This window comes from Salmo trutta, chromosome 16, assembly GCF_901001165.1.
Source record: "Salmo trutta chromosome 16, fSalTru1.1, whole genome shotgun sequence".
Taxonomy (NCBI): domain Eukaryota; kingdom Metazoa; phylum Chordata; class Actinopteri; order Salmoniformes; family Salmonidae; genus Salmo; species Salmo trutta.
The window spans coordinates 39,702,865-39,718,026 of NC_042972.1; the positions used below are offsets into that span (position 1 = coordinate 39,702,865).

The 15,162-nt window shown below is 44.1% G+C and overlaps 1 protein-coding gene across 2 annotated transcripts in view; it reads right to left on the reverse strand.

The window, feature by feature from the left end:
• The window catches only part of LOC115150747 (rap1 GTPase-activating protein 1), a 169,455-nt gene that overhangs the window by 45,757 nt on the left and 108,536 nt on the right, over positions 1-15,162 (reverse strand). The gene's annotated exons all lie outside the window — the stretch shown is intronic.

Consider the following 15,162-nt stretch of genomic DNA (forward strand, 5'->3'; position numbering starts at 1 on the left):
AGTTCAGAGTGTAGTCTTACAAGTCAGTCCAGAGCTCCCTAAAGCCCATCCAGAACACCCCTCTCAAAACAGTTTTTTTTATTTGCTTTTAACAGCCGGTGGTTTCCCCCTGTCTCTCTCCCAGGTGAACTACTTTGGCACTCAAACAGGGAAGATCCTTTTACCTCAGATAACGTTTCCCCTCAGGAGACAATGACCAGACTAATTCACAGGCAGCCTGGATGGGCTGATGAGGCACGTGGCGTGTGAGGCTAGACACACATCTCAATCTGGGCCTCTCAGATTTTGGCATGGCTGCAATAGGATTAGCAGGGGATAATTGTTCCCAAACAGAGAGAATCAAAAGTCAAACCAGCTCATGGGGAGTCAATATCCCAAATCACTCTCATTGTCAGCCCAGGCAGGGATCCACAAAATGTATTTGAGGAATATTTAGAAAACGAATGTTCTTTGGACTGCGCTGCTAATTAAAGGAATGTACAATACCTCATTTTACTGGAGTTTAAACTGGAGATTACTCTCTCCCTCTCATCTATCAGTTTCTATTTTCATCCCTCTGTTCATTTTCTCCCTTTCCGTTCACTCCCTATCCCTTTGTCACTGTCTTTTCAGTCCCTGCAGTCATCTGTGGAGGCAGCTAGGCTAAACTCTACATTTACACACTGTCATACTGCAGATAATTCACTCCATGCTGAGAGACTAACAATGACTGTGTAGGAGGAGGCATGGTCACACTTTATTTGGATAGTCCGGATAGAAGCTCTACAGATGGTCATATCAACAAACTATCTGTTGATAAACAACTGCTCACTAAGGTTACGGTTATGGTTAGATTTAGAACAAGTATGGGCAACTTTGATGGGGGTGAGGGCCACAAAAAATCTTAACTCATCATGAGAGGCTGCAGTGGCTTGCGGGTCAGCGTACCCACATCCATCCCCACACATGCAGTCATGTCAAATAGTGTCCCTAGCCTTTTGGGGGCTGTCATGTCAAATAGTGTTCCCCTGCCAAAAAGTGTCCTTCCCTGTGTCACAATGGGATTTGATGAGTTCTAGCTTCCGTTGCTAGGGCTGTTGCTAGAATTTTCAAAATTCTGACCGGCCTACGTAATGAACTAAAGCATACGTTGCTATTCTGGTTGCTTGGCTTTATTTTACCTAGCAGTTTTAGTTCTATATCACCTCATAAGTGCTCGCTTAGTTGTCACAAAATTATTACCTCATAATCACTCTCCAAGGACAGCGTTTTTGACGGTGACTACTTGCTGACTACCTACTGCTTCAGAAGACCGAAAAGACTGGAAAGAGAACACTCTTTCTTTACCATATATCGGTTTTTACATAAGAAAATATTGTTAAATAAGAATAAATAATTTAACCTGTTTTTAGATTGACATTGCTAGCTACTGTACTTATTTACCTCAGTCTGCCTAGTCAGCTAGCTAGCCAGACAGTTGTATTTAGCTAATGCTAGCTAGCTAGCTAACTGTTATTGTTGCTTTCTGTTGTATGTAGCTTGCACTTCAATGGCATACCTTGAGAAGATTTTCTTCTATCTTCCAACTAGACAAAGTACTATGAAGGCACCACTGATCTCGACAAGAGGCGCAACATTCAAAGAGGGCTGAGAAATTCACAATTCAGGGTAACATTAAGCAGTTAACTTACATTAGATAACTGGAAGGATTTAGCTACAGTACCAGTCAAAAGTTTTAACACACCTAAACCTAGGGTTTTTCTTTATTTTTTACTATTTTCTACATTGTAGAATAATAGTGAAGACATCAAAACTATGAAATAACAGATATGGAATCATGTAGTAACCAAAAAAAGTGTTAAACAAATCAAACTATATTTTAGATTCTTCAAAGTAGCCACCCTTTGCCTTCCCACATATGCTGAGTACTTGTTGGCTGCTTTTCCTTCACTCTGCGGTCCAACTCATCCCAAACCATCACCTCAGTTGGGTTGAAGTCGGGTGATTAGTAAGGCCAGGTCATCTGATGCAGCACTCCATCACTCTCCTTCTTGATTATATAGCCCTTACACAGCCTGGATGTGTGTTGGGTCATTGTCCTGTTGAAAAACAATTTATAGTTCCACTAAGTGCAAACCAGATGGGATGGCATATCGCTACAGAATGCTGTGGTGGCCATGCTTGTTAAGTGTGCCTTGAATTCTAAATGAATCACTGACAGTGTAATCACACCTTCTCCATGCTTCATGGTGGGAACCACACATGCAGAGATTATCCGTTCACCTACTCTGTGCCACACAAAGACACGGCAGTTGGAACCCAAAATCTCTAATTTGGACTCATCAGACCAAAGGATATATTTTTACTGGTCTAATGTCCATTTCTCGTGTTTCTTGGCCCAAGCAAGTCTCTTCTTCTTATTGGTGTCCTTTAGTAGTGGTTTCTTTGCAGCAATTCGACCATGAAGGCCTAATTCACACAATCTCCTCTGAACAGCTGAGGTTGAGATGTGTCTGTTACTTGAACTCTGTGAAGGAGGAGTTATTTGGGCTGTAATTTCTGAGTCTGGTAACTCTAATGAACTTATCCTCTGGGTCTTCCTTTCCTGTGGTGGTCCTCATGAGAGCCAGTTTCATCATAGCGCTTAATGGTTTTCACGACTGCAAATGAAGAAATTTTCAAAGTTCGTGTTTAGCAGATGTTATTGCGAAATGCTTGTGTTTCTAGCTCCGACAGTGCAGTAATATCTAAAAAGTAATATCTAACAATTTTACAACATTTACAAAATACACACAAATATAAGTTAAGGAATGAAATTAAGAATATACACTGCTCAAAAAAATAAAGGGAACACTTAAACAACACAATGTAACTCCAAGTCAATCACACTTCTGTGAAATCAAACTGTCCACTTAGGAAGCAACACTGATTGACAAAACATTTCACATGCTGTTGTGCAAATGGAATAGACAACAGGTGGAAATTATAGGCAATTAGCAAGACACCCCCAATAAAGGAGTGGTTATGCAGGTGGGGACCACAGACCACTTCTCAGTTCCTATGCTTCCTGGCTGATGTTTTGGTCACTTTTGAATGCTGGCGGTGCTTTCACTCTATTGGTAGCATGAGACGGAGTCTACAACCCACACAAGTGGCTCAGGTAGTGCAGCTCATCCAGGATGGCACATCAATGCGAGCTGTGGCAAGAAGGTTTGCTGTGTCTGTCAGCGTAGTGTCCAGAGCATGCAGGTGCTACCAGGAGACAGGCCAGTACATCAGGAGACGTGGAGGAGGCCGTAGGAGGGCAACAACCCAGCAGCAGGACCGCTACCTCCGCCTTTGTGCAAGGAGGAGCAGGAGAAGCACTGCCAGAGCCCTGCAAAATGACCTCCAGCAGGCCACAAATGTGCATGTGTCTGCTCAAACGGTCATAAACAGACTCCATGAGGGTGGTATGAGGGCCCGACGTCCACAGGTGGGGGTTGTGCTTACAGCCCAACACCGTGCAGGACGTTTGGCATTTGCCAGAGAACACCAAGATTGGCAAATTCGCCACTGGCGCCCTGTGCTCTTCACAGATGAAAGCAGGTTCACACTGAGCACGTGACAGACGTGACAGAGTCTGGAGACGCCGTGGAGAACGTTCTGCTGCCTGCAACATCCTCCAGCATGACCGGTTTGGCAGTGGGTCAGTCATGGTGTGTGGTGGCATTTCTTTGGGGGGCCGCACAGCCCTCCATGTGCTCGCCAGAGGTAGCCTGACTGCCATTAGGTACCGAGATGAGATCCTCAGACCCCTTGTGAGACCATATGCTGGTGCGGTTGGCCCTGGGTTCCTTCTAATGCAAGACAATGCTAGACCTCATGTGGCTGGAGTGTGTCAGCAGTTCCTGCAAGAGGAAGGCATTGATGCTATGGACTGGCCCGCCCGTTCCCCAGACCTGAATCCAATTGAGCACATCTGGGACATCATGTCTCGCTCCATCCACCAATGCCACGTTGCACCACAGACTGTCCAGGAGTTGGCGGATGCTTTAGTCCAGGTCTGGGGGGAGATCCCTCAGGAGACCATCCGCCACCTCATCAGGAGCATGCCCAGGTGTAGTAGGGAGGTCATACAGGCACGTGGAGGCCACACACACTACTGAGCCTCATTTTGACTTGTTTTAAGGACATTACATCAAAGTTGGATCAGCCTGTAGTTGAGTGTGACTCCAAATCCAGACGTCCATGGGTTGATAAATTGGATTTCCATTGATTATTTTTGTGTGATTTTGTTGTCAGCACATTCAACTATGTAAAGAAGAAAGTATTTAAGAAGATTATTTATTTCATTCAGATCTAGGATGTGTTGTTTAAGTGTTCCCTTTATTTTTTTGAGCAGTATATAAATATATGGACGAGCAATTTCAGAGTGGCATAGACTAAGATACAGTAGAATAGTGTAGAAGACAGTATATACAGCTGAAATCTGAAGTTTACATACACCTTAGCCAAAAACATTTAAACTCAGTTTTCACAATTCCTGACATTTAATTCTAGTAACAATTCCCTGTCTTAGGTCAGCTAGCATCACCACTTTATTTTAAGAAAGCGAAATGTCAGAATAATAGTATAGAGAATAATTTATTTCAGCTTTTATTTCTTTCATCACATTCCCAGTGGGTCAAAAGTTTACATACACTCAATTAGTATTTGGTAACATTGCCTTTAAATTGTTTAACTTGGGTCAAATGTTTCGGGTAGCCTTCCACAAGCTTCCCACAATAAGTTGGGTGAATTTTGGCTCATTCCTCCTGACAGTGCTGGAGTAACCGAGTCATGTTTGTTGGCCTCCTTGCTCGCACACGCTTTTTCAGTTCTGCCCACAAATGTTCTATAGGATTGAGGTCAGGGCTTTGTGATGGCCACTCCAATACCTAGACTTTGTGGATATGGATACTTTTAAATCTGTTTCCTCCAGCATCTTCACAAGGGCTTTGCTGTTGTTCTGGGATTTATTTGCAATTTTCGCACAAAAGTACATTCATCTCTAGGAGAGAGAATGCGTCTCCTTCCTGAGCAGTATGACGGCTGCGTGGTCCCATGGTGTTTATACTTGCGTACTATTGTTTGTACAGATGAACATGGTACCTTCAGGCGTTTGGAAAATGCTCCCAAGGATGAACCAGACTTGTGGATGTCTACCATTTTTTTCTGAGGTCTTGGCTGATTTCTTTTGATTTTCCCATGTCAAGCAAAGAGGAACTGAATTTGAAGGTAGGCCTTGAAATACATCCACAGGTACACCTCCAATTGACTCAAATGATGTCAATTAGCCTATCAGAAGCTTCTAAAACCATAACATCATTTTCTATAATTTTCCAAGCGGTTTAAAGGCACAGTCAACTTAGTGTATGTAAACTTGTGAAATAAGTGAAATAATCTGTCTGTAAACAATTGTTGGAAAAATTACTTGTCTCATGCACAAAGTAGATTTCTTAACCGACTTGCCAAAATTATAGTTTGTTAACAAGAAATTTATGGAGTGGTTGAAAAACGAGTTTTAATGACTTCCGACTTCAGCAGTACATATGAGATGAGTAATGCAAGATATGTAAACATTATTAAAGTAGCCAGTGATTTCAAGTCTATGTATATAGGCAGCAGCCTCTAATGTGCTAGTGATGGCAATTTAACAGTCTGATGGCCTTGAGATAGATTTTTGTTCAGTCTCTCAGCTTTGATGTAGTGGCTAGGGTGGTTGCTGTCCTTGATTATCTTTTTGGCCTTTCTGTGACATCGGGTGATGTAGGTGTCCTGGAGGGCAGGTAGTTTGCCCCCTGTGATACATTGGGCAGACCGCACCACCCTCTGGAGAGCCCTGTGGTTGTGGGTGGTGCAGTTGCCATAGCAGGCAGTGATACTGCCCGACAGGATGCTCTTAATTGTGCATCAGTAAAGGTTTGTGAGGGTTTTAGGTGACAAGCCACATTTCTGTTACGCATTCTTCACCACACTGTCTGTGTGGGTGGACCATTTCAGTTTGTCAGTGATGTGTACGCCAAGGAACTTGAAGCTTTCCACATTCTCCACTGACAGCGATGTGGATAACGGGGTGCTCCCTCTGCTGTTTCCTCAAGTCCACAATGATCTCCTTTGTTTTGATGACTTTGGGTGAGAGGTTTTTTCTTGGCACAACACTCCCAGAGCCCTCACCTCCTCCCTGTAGGCTGTCTTTTTACTGTTGGTAATCAAGCCTACTACTGTTGTGTCATTGGCAAACTTGATGATTGACCTTGGTCACGCAGTCAAGGGTCTACAGCGAGTACAGGAGGAGGCTGAGCACACACCCCTGAGGGGCCCCTGTGTTGAGGATCAGCGTGGAGGACGTGTTGTTACCTACCCTCACCACCTGGGGGCGGCCTGTCAGGAAGTCCAGGATCCAATTGCAGAGGGAGGTGTTTAGTCCCAGGATCCTTAGCTTAGTGATGAGCTTTGAGGGTACTATGGTGTTGAACGCTGAGCTGTAGTCAATGAATTGCATTCTCACGTAGGTGTTCCTTTTGTCCAGGTGGGAAAGGGCAACACCATCATTAAGTGTGCAGACGACACAACAGTGGTCGGTCTGATTACCGACAATCACGAGACAGCCTATAGGGAGGAGGTCAGAGACCTGGCCGGCTGGTGCCAGAATAACAACATATCCCTCAACGTAACCAAGACTAAGGAGATGATTGTGGACTACAGGAAAAGGAGGACCGAGCACGCCCCCATTCTCATTGACGGGGCGGTAGTGGAGCAGGTTGAGAGCTTCAAGTTCCTTAGTGTCCACATCACCAACAAACTAGAATGGTCCAAACACACCAAGACAGTCATAAAGAGGGCACGTCAAAGCCTATTCCCCCTCAGGAAAATAATAAGATTTGGCATGTGTCCTCAGATTCTCAAAAGGTTCTACAGCTGCAACATCGAGAGCATCCTGACTTGTTGCATCACTGCCTAGTACGGCAACTGCTCGGCCTTCGACTGCAAGGCACTACAGAGGATAGTGCGTACGGTCCAGTACATCACTGGGGCTAAGCTGCCTGCTATCCAGGACCTCTACACCAGGCGGTGTCAGAGGAAGGCCCTAAAAATTGTAAACGACCCCACCCACCCCAGTCAGAGACTGTTCTCACTACTACCACATGGCAAGTAGTACCGGAGCGCCAAGTCTAGGACCAAAAGGATTCTCAACAGCTTTTAACCCCAAGCAATAAGATTCCTTAACAGGTAATCAAATGGCTACCCGGCAATTTGCATTGGGTCATCTTCCCCCCAACCTGTCTTTTATGCTGCTGCTACTCTCTGTTTATCATATATTCATGGTCACTTGAAATATACATTCATGTACATAATACCTCAATTAGCCCGACTAACCGGTGCCCCCGCACATCGGCTACCCGGACTATCTGCATTGTGTCCCGCCACTCGCCACCCACCATCTACATGTTGCTAGCTCTGCATTTAGTTATATGTCTGTCATATTGAGGTACTGGTATCTAGCTATAAGTTAACCCTGATCAATCAAATGGATAGGTGTAAGCAATTATGGTAATTCCAACATCCTTTAACTAGGTATATTGGCTAGACAGACACCGACAGAGAGAGAGAGGGGGGAGGAGGAAGAAAGTGAGAAAGGATGAGAGTGAGAGAGAGGTGTGTGAAGAGTGAAAGATAGAGAAAGAGAGAAACAGAGAGAAATCAGTGCAAATGTACATAGACTTGAGTTTTTCGAAAACGCTCGTCTTTGAACTTGTTAGGAAATCACATCTACCTACGGGGAAAGGATACCCAGCCACACAGGAGGGTGATTTTCACTGACGAGAAGGAGGCCGTGCTGACCGAGAAGCATGCTGGCCATTTGGGAGTGAAGCACATGATTGCCAAAATCAACCCACGAATCTTCTGGTGTGGGATTGTCAAGGATGTGGATAGCTGGGCAAGTGAAATAACCTTTTGTTTATCAATCACATTGCATTATATCTGAAATTATTTGATTTCAATGAATTTCATATCAGAGAGCACAGAATGTTTAAATTTGTCACTGTGGTTAAAGGTCGGTACCTGTCTAACCTGCTAGAAGTTTGAGTGGGTAAAGACTGTGGTGCTGTAGTTGAAGCCCATCAAAAAGTGTCACAATTCATATTTCGCCCTAATACGTTTTTTTGTAATGGTTGCATTATTTGACCACAGCAGAGTTAAATATTATAGAATGTCAAATCAAATCAAATTTTATTGGACACATACACATGGTTAGCAGGTTATTGCGAGTGTAGCGAAATGCTTGTGCTTCTATTTCCGACAGTGCAGCAATATCTAACAAGCAATTCCACAACAACTACATAATTCACACAAATCTAATTGAAGGAATGAAATAAGAATATGTACAAATAAAAATATGAATGGGCCATGACCGACCGGCATAGACTAGATGCAATAGATGGCAAAAAATAAAATACAGTTTATACATTTGGGATGAATAGTGCAAGATATGTAAACATCCTTATTAAAGTGGCATTAATAAAGTGACTAGTGATCCATTTGTTAGAGTGGCCAATGATTTCAAGTCTTTATGTAGGCAGCAACCACTCTGTGTTAGTGATGGCTGTTTAACAGTCTGATGGCCTTGAGATAGAAGCTATTTTTCAGTCTCTCGGTCCCAGCTTTGATGCACCTGTACTGACCTTGCCTTCTGGATGGTAGCGGGGTGAACAGGCAGTGGCTCGGTTGGTTGTTGTCCTTGATGATCATTTTGGCCTTCCTGTGACATCGGGTGCTGTAAGTTTCCTGGAGGGCAGGTAGTTTGCCCCCTGTGATGCGTTGTGCAGACCGCACCACCCTCTGGAGAGCCCTGCGGTTGTGGGCGGTGCAGTTGCCGTACCAGACGGTGATACAGCCCAACAGGATGCTCTCAATTGTGCATCTGTAGAACTTTGTGAGGGTTTTAGGTGACAAGCCACATTTCTTCAGCCTCCTGAGATTGAAGAGGCGCTGTTGCGCCTTCTTCACCACACTGTCTGCGTGGGTGGACCATTTCAGTTTGTCCGTGATGTGTACGCTGAGGAACTTTCCACCTTCTCCAATGCTGTCCCGTCGATGTGGATAGGATGGTGCTCCCTCTGCTGTTTCCTGAAGTCCACAATCATCTGCTTTGTTTTGTTGACATTGAATGAGAGGTTTGTTTCCTAACACCACACTCCCAGAGCCCTCACCTCCTCCCTGTAGGCTGTCTCGTCGTTGTTGGTGATCAAGCCTACTACTCTTGTGTTGTCTGCAAACTTGATGATCGAGTTGGAGGCGTGCATGGCCATGCAGTCATGGGTGAACAGGGAGTACAGGATGGGGCTGAGCACGCATCCTTGTGGGGCCCCAGTGTGGAGGATCAGCAAAGTGGAGATGTTTTTTTCCTACCTTCACCACCTGGAGGCGGCCCGTCAGGAAGTCCAGGACTCAATCGCACAGGGCGGGGTTGAGACACAGGGCCTCAAGCTTAATGATGAGCTTGGATGATGAGCTTGGAGGGTACTATGGTGTTGAATGCTGAGCTGTATTCAATGAACAGCATTCTCACATAGGTATTCCTCTTGTCCAGATGGGATAGAACAGTGTGCAGTGTGATGGCGATTGCATCGTCTGTGGACCTATTGGGGCGTTATGCAAATTGCAGTGGGTCTAGGGTGACAGCTAAGGTGGAGGTGATATGATCCTTGACTAGTCTCTCAAAACACTTAATGATGACAGAAGTGAGTGCTATGGGGCGATAGTCATTAAGTTCAGTTACCTTTGCCTTCTTGGGTACAGGAACAACAGCCATCTTGAAGAATGTGGGGACAGCAGACTGGGATAGGGAAAGATTGAATATGTCCGTAAACACACCAGCCAGCTGGTCTGCGCATGCTCTGAGGACGCAGCTGGGGATGCTGTCTGGGCCAGCAGCCTTGCGATGGTTAACATGTTTAAATGTCTTACTCACGTCGGTCAGGGACAAGGAGGGGAGGTATGCAGTCCTTGGTAGCACGCCGCGTCGGTGGCACTGTACAATCCTCAAAGCGGGCAAAGAAGGTGTTTAGTTTGTCTGGAAACAAGACGTCGGTGTCCGTAATGTGGCTGGTTTTCTTTTTGTAGTCTGATTGCCTATAGACCCTGACACATACGTCTCGTGTCTGAGCCGTTGAATTGTGACTCCACTTTGTCCCTATACTGACGTTTCGCTTGTTTGATTGCCTTGCGGAGGGAATAACTACACTGTTTGTATTCGGCCATATTCCTGGTCATCTTTCTGTGGTTAAATGCGGTGGTTTGCGCTTTCAGTTTTGCTCGACTGCCGCCATCTATCCACGGTTTCTAGTCACAGTGGGAACAACATCTCCTATGCACTTCCTTATAAACTCACTCACTGAATCAGCGTATAAATCTATATTATTCTCTGAGGCTACCCAGAACACGCCCTAGTCCGCGTGATCAAAACAATCTTGAAGCATTCCGATTGGTCAGACCAGCGTTGAATGGTCCTAGTCACGGGTACGACCTGTTTGAGTTTCTGCCTATGGGGGGAGAAGCAAAATGGAGTCGTGGTCGGATTTCCCGAACGGAGGGCGGGGGAGGGCCCTGTATGCATCGTGAAAGTTAGAGTAGCAGTGATCCAACGTTTGCCAGCCTGGGTACTAAAATTGATATGCTGATAGAATTTAGGTAGCCTTGTTCTCAAATTTGCTTTGTTAAAATCCCCAACTACAATAAATGCAGCCTTCGGATATAAGGTTTCCTGTTTGCATAGTCTAGTGGAGTTCCTTGCGGGCCGTCGTGGTGTCAGCTTGGGGGGGGATATACACCACAGAGACAATAACCGACGAGAATTCTCTTCGGAGATAATAATGGCGGCATTTGATTGTGAGGAATTCTAGGTCCGGTGAACAGAAGGACTTGAGTTCCTGTATGTTGTTACAATTACACCATGAGTCCTTAATCATGAAACATACACCCCCGCCTTTCTTCTTCCTTGAGAGATGTTTATTCCTGTCGGCGTGACGCACAAAGAATCCAGGTGGCTGTACAAACTCTGACAGCATGTCCCCAGAGAGCTATTTTTCCATGAAACAAAGTATGTTACAATCCCGAATGTCTCTCTGGAAAGCAACCCTGGCCCTAATTTCGTCTACCATGTTATCTAGAGACTGGACATTAGCGAGTAAAATACTTGGAAGCGGTGGAGGGTGTGTGCGCCTCCAAAGTCTGACTAGAAGGCTGCTCCGTCTACCTCTCCTGCGGCAACGTTGTTTTGGGTCAGCCTCTGGAAACAGTTTGAATGCCTTGGGTGGTTCGAACAAAGGATCCGCTTCGGGAAAGTCATATTCCTGGCCAGAGTGCTGGTAAGTTGATGTCGCTCTGATATCCAATAGTTCTTCCCGAAAATTATGTCATGGCAAAGGACCTTGTGAAGATGCTGGAGGAAACAGGTACAAAAGTATCTATATCCACAGTAAAACAAGTCCTATATCGACATAACCTGAAAGGCCGCTCAACAAGGAAGAAGCCACTGCTCCAAAACTGCAATAAAAATGCCAGACTATGGTTTGCAACTGCACATGGGGATAAAGATCGGACTTTTTGGAGAAATGTCCTCTGGTCTGATGAAACAAAAAAAGAACTGTTTGGCCATAATGACCATCGTTATGTTTGGAGGAAAAAGGTGGAGCCTTGCAAGTGGAAGAACACCATTCCAACCGTGAAGGACAGGGGTGGCAGCATCATGTTGTGGAGGTGCTTTGCTGCAGGAGGGACTGGTGCACTTCACAAAATAGATGGCATCATGAGGAAAGAAAATTATGTGGATATATTGAAGCAACATCTCAAGACATCAGTCAGGAAGTTAAAGCTTCGTCGCAAATGGGTCTTCCAAATGGACAATGACCCCAAGCATACTTCCAAAGTTGTGGCAAAATGGCCAGCAAAGTCAAGGTATTGGAGTGGCCATCACAAAGCCCTGACCTCAATCCTATAGAAAATGTATGGGCAGAACTGAAAAAGCGTGTGCGTGCAAGGAGGCCTATACAAACCTGACTCAGTTACACCAGCTCTGTCAGGAGGAATGGGCCAAAATTCACCCAACTTATTGTGGGAAGCTTGTGGAAGGCTACCCGAAACGTTTGACCCAAGTTAAACAATTTAAAGGCAATGCTACCAAATACTTCTGTCACACTGGGAATGTGGTGAAAGAAATAAAAGCTGAAATAAATCATTCTCTCTGCTATTATTCTGACATTTCACATTCTTAAAATAAAGTGGTGATCCTAACTGACCTAAGACTGACCTAAATAATCAAATGTCAGGAATTGTGAAAAACTGAGTTTAACCTCTCTAGGGCAGGCGGGACAAAATCGTCCCACCTACGTAACAGCCAGTTGAATCCTGTGGCGCGATTTTCAAATACCTTAGAAATGCTATTACTTCAATTTCTCAAACATATGACTATTTTAGAGCTATTTAAAGACAAGACTCTCGTTAATCTAACCACACTGTCCGATTTCAAAAAGGCTTTACAACGAAAGCAAAACATTAGATTATGTCAGCAGAGTACCCAGCCAGAAATAATCAGACACCCATTTTTCAAGCTAGCATATAATGTCACAAAAACCCAGAAGACAGCTAAATGCAGCACTAACCTTTGATGATCTTCATCAGATGACACACCTAGGACATTATGTTATACAATACATGCATGTTTTGTTCAATCAAGTTCATATTTATATCAAAAAACAGCTTTTTACATTAGCATGTGACGTTCAGAACTAGCATATCCCCCGCAAACTTCCGATGAATTTACTAACAATTTACTAAATTACTCACGATAAACGTTCACAAAAAGCATAACAATTATTTTAAGAATTATAGATACAGAACTCCTCTATGCACTCGATATGTCCGATTTTAAAATAGCTTTTCGGTGAAAGCACATTTTGCAATATTCTAAGTAGATAGCCCGGCATCACAGGGCTAGCTATTTAGACACCCAGCAAGTTTAGCACTCACCAAAGTCAGATTTACTATTAGAAAAGTTTGATTACCTTTCCTGTTCTTCGTCAGAATGCACTCCCAGGACTTCTACTTCAATAACAAATGTAGGTTTGGTCCAAAATAATCCATAGTTATGTTCCAACAGCTACGTTTTGTTCGTGCGTTCAAGACACTATCCCAATGGTAAATAACGGTCACGCGCACGGCACATTTCGTGACAAAAGATTTCTAAATATTTCATTACCGTACTTCGAAGCATGTCAACCGCTGTTTAAAATAAATTTTTATGCCATTTTTCTCGTAAAAAAGCGATAATATTCCGACCGGGAATCTGCAATTAGGTGAACAGCCGAAAGAAAATACAGCACGGGGTCGAATCGGGCACGCGCCTAATTCCTTTGTCCTCTTATCGGCCACTTGGCAAAGGCGATTATGTGTTTCAGCCTGGGGCTGCCTCGTCATCGTTCAACTTTTTCCCGGGCTCTGAGAGCCTATGAAAGCCGTAGGAAGTGTCACGTTACAGCTAAGATCCCCACTCTTCAATAAACAGAGACAAGAAGAACGACTCCTTGTCAGACAGGCCACTTCCTGCATGAAACCTTCTCAGGTTTTTGCCTGCCATATGAGTTCTGTTATACTCACAGACACCATTCAAACAGTTTTAGAAACTTTAGGGTGTTTTCTATCCAAAGCCAATAATTATATGCATATTCTAGTTACTGGGCAGGAGTAGTAACCAGATTAAATCGGGTACGTTTTTTATCCGGCCGTGTAAATACTGCCTCCTACCCCCAACAGGTTAAATGTATTTGGCTAAGGTGTATGTAAAGTTCCGACTTCAACTGTAGGTCATATTCTGTCAAAAATGTTTTTTGTGAGTGTTTTTTTTGTCACAATTTGTTTTAGTTTTTCCGTTAATCAGACATATTTGGTTGGTTAGAGTGTTGGGCCAGTTATCAAAAGGTTGCTGGATCAAATCCCCGAGCTGACAAGGTAAAAATCTGTCATTCTGCCCCTGAACAAGGCAGTTAACTCACTGTTCCCCGGTAGGCCATCATTGTAAACATGAATTTAACTGACTTGCCTAGTTAAATAAAGGATAAATAAAAAAATAAAAAATTGTCAATAGATATCCCTTTCCTACCCTCTCCTCCAGGTTTGGATGAACGGACCAACCAAACCCTCAAGACTGCCATGGGCGAATCCCTTGATGGGTACCAGGAATGGTGGGAAGACAAACTGAAGGTAATTCTCTTTGCACACAGCAGCAGCGTCCAGGCCTCCACCAAGTACTCGCCCAATCGCCTGCTGTATGGACGGGAGTTGCAGCTGTTGACTGAGGTAAACAATGCAATTGTATATACAATTATTGTAATATTGTCTCGGTTGTCTTTCAAATTTGTGAATTACTTAGTGTTGTTGTTTGTCTATTGCTATTTTTGTATAAAATACTTTCAGATCACTGAAACTCCACCAGAGGTGCTCAAAGTTGTCGAACCAGATCAGAACGCCTTCAAGAACAATCTTCAGGCATGGGCTAAGAAGGATGTGGAGGTTTTTGACCAGGTAAAAATGATTGTCCGCTATTAATTTATTTTCTGTCCCTCCAAGACAAATGAAAGATATTTACTTGTAATAATATTAAATATAATTGCATTTATTTCTGTTATCAATCAAGGTGAGACTGAACATCGACAAGGTGCAGGAGAAACAGGAGAGATATCAGAGGAGAATCAAGATGGGGACTAAGTGCTTCGACATCCGGGCGAATGGCGGTTTGGAAGAAGGACGAAAGGAAGGCAAGACCTGGGAAACCTCGCTGCTCTTTCACTCCAAGCTGGGGTCACCATCCATTATGTACCTCTTCAATTTAACTCTTCAAATGACTTTAGGACCATCGACTGTCCAAATCACCTATGTGGTATCCCATCCATCAGAGCCAGTGAGTTACGATTAGTCTGATTCTCTGAGCTCAGAGCCAGAGGGGGACCAGCTTGAGGTAGGCTATACCTTCAAAAACTGTTGAAAAGTACATATCTCCCAGTTATAACGCTGCACTAATCCATCAAATTTTCTCACAGGTGGTTTGTGTCAGACTGGAGGTGGAAGACATCGCCATGCCATCAGCAGTACCAACACTGGCCC